Raw genomic sequence first — 4,813 nt, 5'->3', positions numbered from 1 at the left:
TTATTAAAATATCCATTTCAAAACCTGTCTTTCCACGATCAATCAAGTCTTTCAACAGTGTACAGAGAAAATAAATATCTCAAACTGTCTATTCAAGTGTTCTTAAAGCTTAGAGACTTAGATAGGATTATCATCAAAGAATGAAACAATGTGTTAAAATTTTGAGACTGACATTAGAGAGGAGTAATTTTTCCACTTAGAAAACAAATTATATCAATACATATTCACCAGTGTCTCTCTCTCTCTCTCTCTCTCTCTCTCTCTCTCTCTCTCTCTCTCTCTCTCTCTCTTACACACACACACACACACACACACACACACACACACACACACACAGATACACACACCACACTTCATCCAGATAATATAACTATAGGATAGCACCCTGAAGGAATGATTTGGGACATATTACATGTGATCACTCACTCCCTATAGGCAGTTTAACTTCCAGACTTGGGGGTAAGTATGGAAGTGTTGCAGGGCGTGGCAGGACATGAGAGGGAGATCAGGGATAAAGGAGGCAAATAGCAGCTTCTAAAGCTCTTGTAGCTCTCAGACTCATGGAGTCCTGCTGGTAGGTCAAGAAGAGTAATCGATAGCTTGGACTAAAATGACATCTTCAAACTACTAACTTGTGACACCTGGTCTTATTTTAAATCTACACTAGCATAACACAAGAGTAGCGTAATAGATTTATAGGATGCTTCCCACACTGACACATTTCAAGTTAGAAATTTAGAAGGTAATGTCAGCCCTAAATGCAATTATTTTAGACAATGCTACAAGACTGGAAAGATGCTATGAACACATAGTGGTGACAATGGAGCTGAGAATAAGAGCTAATTACCTTCATTTTTAGGCCTCCATCTTGCCCTGATTATGGTTTTCTTTATCAGTGGTTTTGCTCCATATTGCCTGCTCTAAAATCAAGAGATCTCCTGTCTGAGCTTTATCTATTTAATAGACTGTCTCCTCCAGAGGTCCAAGGCTGAGTTTATGATCTTAATTCTCAAATATGGGTCTTCCCATGTATTCTCTATCTCAGGTAAAGGAAGCACCATATATCCAGTTCGTGCTAGAAATCTGAAAATAAATTTAGTCATGTTCCTTTTCCTAACCCCCAACAAACAGTTCATCCAAATCCTGGCCACATTTGCTTCCAAATCAATCTTCTTAATCCCATTCACATGTACATCCATACTACCACTAATTCAAACTGTCCCAATCTCTTGCCTGATTACTACAATGGTCATGTGCTCTTTGTTTGCTCTTTCCACTTCTAATCAGCTTTCAAACTGAACTCAGAGAAATTACTTTAAAATATAACATTAAACATGTCATTGCTGACAGGTAAGAGTTAATTTATACAAGAGAAATTCCCTTGGCCTTCTACAAAGATCCATGGGAACTGGGTAAGGCCCTGAGCTTAAGGCAATAAATCAATACTGCCCAACTACAAGGCTTGAACTCTAGGCCATTCTCATACCAAAAGTGGGGCCAATGCTTCCCCAAACAGGGACAGTGATGTGGAGAATTCTATTTGCTTGCCACATTATATACCTGCGAACCTTAGTACCCTGATCAAGTCACAGGAGGGGCTGGTTCTACCCACAGCTGAATGCTAAATAGGGCTAGGGCCTCATTTCTGACTCATAATATTGCTATAATTTTTCTTCTTTTGGTCACACAATGCTCCCCTAACCATGCAGCTTCAAAGCCTCACATATCAAGGGTAGGATCCCTCCTGAAGTTTCGTATCTGGACTTGCCAGACTTCTGTGGCATATTATAGAATAAAAAAACATACTTGCTACTGAGCCTGTCCCCATTAGTTAAATTTGGGGTTAAACTTTACCTTCCTAATTGCTATTTCAACAGGTTTGATGTCCTTGACTACATGACAACTGCCCAGCTTAAAACACGTTAGAGGCATCACATTATTCTTAAGATAAATATGAAAGTACTTAGCATGGAATGCAAAGCCCAGCATGACCTGGTTCCTGTCTTCCCGCCCAGATTACCTTTGCATAACTTGTTCACTCTGTTTCAACTGAGTGGTCTCCCTTTATTTTTCATGAATGCAAGATCTTCCTTTCTGCTGCAGAACCTTAAAACTGCTTTTCTCTCAGCGATGTGACTCTGGACCCAAACGCAGCCTACCCCGGCCTGATCCTCTCTAAGAATCTGTGACAATTGCTGTACAATTCCTTCAGCAGGATCTCCCTGGCAACCTGAGCAGTTCAATCTATTTCCCTGTGTCATGGGCTCTTCACGCTTCATTGCTGAGAGATATTTTTGGGAGGTAGAGGTGAGAGACAAAGCCAAGTGGACCACAAGCATTTGTGGAGACTCAGTATGCAGAAAAATTGAAGTAAACTTGGCCCCCCAAAAAATGTATTCTGGACAGTGTCCTGGTAGTATGGGAAAGAAAATTGGGCTCTTACCTCCCCAATGACTGCCCTCCTCTTGCAGACCCCTCTTCAGCTGGTGAGGATTTTCTTCGCTTATGATACTGGTGAGGTCTCCTTCTACAATGTGGCAAAGAGGTGCCGCCCCCTTACTTTCTTTCATACTACCTTCTGTGGGCCCATCTGGCCCTACTTCAGCCTGAGTTACTCAGGAGACAAGAATGCAGATCCTTTGATCATCTGCCCCATAAGTGGGACTGATGAGATTTCTGGCCATGTTGGGAATCATGGTCATTCCATGGGGACCTCTCTTGAGGAAATGAACACAGGCCAGAAGGGCTGTTGGCCATAATCTTACCCCAGGCATGAGGCATCTTGTTTCCTTGCCACTTCCTGTCCATCACAGCTGGATATCCTAACCACTTTCTATATCCTTTCATTGGGAAAGAAAGGATGCTCATGTTCTCTGTCATCCTCTCCATTCCCACGAAAATTATGAGATGTAATGAGAATCATCAAGATTGCTAAGAAATAAAAACTAAATGCCTATCTCTATAAAAAGAAAAAATAACTGTTCTTCCCTGTGCTGGAGCATCCTCTCCAACTCAGCCTCTGAACCTAAGATCAGAAGTCACTTCTCCAGGGAAGCTCTCCCCGATCTTCTACACTAGCATGGATGTCTTTTATACATCTAATATTGTTTAGCAAAAAGACAAACAAAAACAAAAAACAAAATAGTCATCTTTTAAAAAAATTTTTTCTTGTAGCTGTTACTCCAAATTTGAAAATCAGTCTTAATAAAAAGGCTCATGCTATTAATCAACAGTTGCAGAAAAAATGTGTTCATAGCAATAGAAGTGTTTTCAACATACACATTCACTCTGAAGAAAACCATGTTGTCTTCTTTACTTGAAATCTTGCTCCTCTCAATAGAATGCTAAACTCACTTCCTATACCATTTGATATTTATTCCTCACAACACTTAGCACAGGTGAAATTATATGCTTAAGTATCAGATTATTAACTTTTAGTTTCCCCTCTAAGGTATATTTCGTCTTCATGAATATACTTCTAGGGTATATTTTTTGCATGTGAGATGAAACTTGTCCTGTTTTCTTCTCATTGTGTTCTTGCTGTATAGCACAGAGCCTGGCACACTATAGGCATTCCATGCTATTTGTTGAATGAATAAATATATTTTTAAAAATTAATGTCATTTCTAGTAAGAAAAATAAGAAATAAAAGGTATTAAAATTAAAAAACAAAATATGTAATTTCAGAAAAAGAGAAATAATAATAAAAGTATTATCTCTAACTCCACCAAACATCTATTCAGCTTTTTTGTTTATATTTAATAAAGCATAATGTCTTTATCACACACACACACAAATGTTTCTTCTTCATGAATAAGGTAAAAAAAAGGAAAAAAAAAAGGAAGGGCTGAGAGGGTAAGAGTGAAGATCCAGTTGACAACCACAAGATAAAAGTTGCTGTCATGTGAAAAGAAGGAGCAGACAGACATATATTCTGTCCTTGGTCTTTAGGATGAAAGATAGTAGACTGAGACGTTAAATAAATAATTTGCTTCCGTTTTTTAAGGAACATGTTAGAGGGAGTCTCATTTGCTAAATGTCTCTGGAAATGGGCAAGAGAAACAGATGAGAATTATTAGATCAAATAGTGGTTAACGTACAAGATGTTCTACATCTAATAGATAAACAAGACATAGAAAAATCACCAGGACCAGATGGCAGTTCTGTCCTTTCATATGTAAAATTTTTCTCTCCAAAACAGAGATAAAGCACAAAAACATGTCTGGGTTTAGATTAACTGCAGAAAGTTGAGGGAAGAATAAGTCAGTCCATTTCTAAAGCTACCATCTTTCACTAATATTGCATTTATATATAAAGAGGCAATAGAAGTATCACCCTATATCAAAATCTTCTGTAACTTTCATAATCACAAAATTTGGTCTGAAAACAAAGTAAAATATTCCCAGTCAGAATTTATGCCTCATCATATAATAATCTAAATAAAGGGAATATTTTTGCAGTATGTCTGCTATCAGATACAATGACATTTTACAATATAAACACATACAGTAGATTTGTATTTTTTCTTCATCTTTTAATATGAGATTATTCAATTCTAATTCTGGTATTTCCAGTCAGAAGGGCTCTAGACAGCTGGTTGAGTGAGTCATCCCACGTCTTCAGAGAAACAGACATGAGATTCATTTGTTTTTTGCTTATGGGGATATATTAATGAATCTTCAATCTTGCTCTCACTGTCCCCTATGGCCATGATGCATTTGTAGAGAAGGCAGGTTTACACGGCAGAAAGGCTTCTGTCAATAGTATTAAACCTGCTGTTATTTATCTTCCTAGTCTTATAATATGGAAGGGA

General features: G+C 38.0%; 1 pseudogene; it reads left to right on the top strand.

Annotated features, from left to right (window-relative positions):
- Nucleotides 1-1,401: 1,401 nt before the first annotated feature.
- LOC107506879 lies at nt 1,402-2,610 on the top strand (annotated as a pseudogene).
- The last annotated feature ends 2,203 nt before the right edge of the window (nt 2,611-4,813 follow it).

Source organism: Rousettus aegyptiacus, unplaced genomic scaffold (assembly GCF_014176215.1).
Source record: "Rousettus aegyptiacus isolate mRouAeg1 unplaced genomic scaffold, mRouAeg1.p scaffold_m13_p_4, whole genome shotgun sequence".
Taxonomy (NCBI): domain Eukaryota; kingdom Metazoa; phylum Chordata; class Mammalia; order Chiroptera; family Pteropodidae; genus Rousettus; species Rousettus aegyptiacus.
Note: the sequence above shows the minus strand (reverse complement) of the source record. Positions and strands in the feature narration are given on the sequence as shown.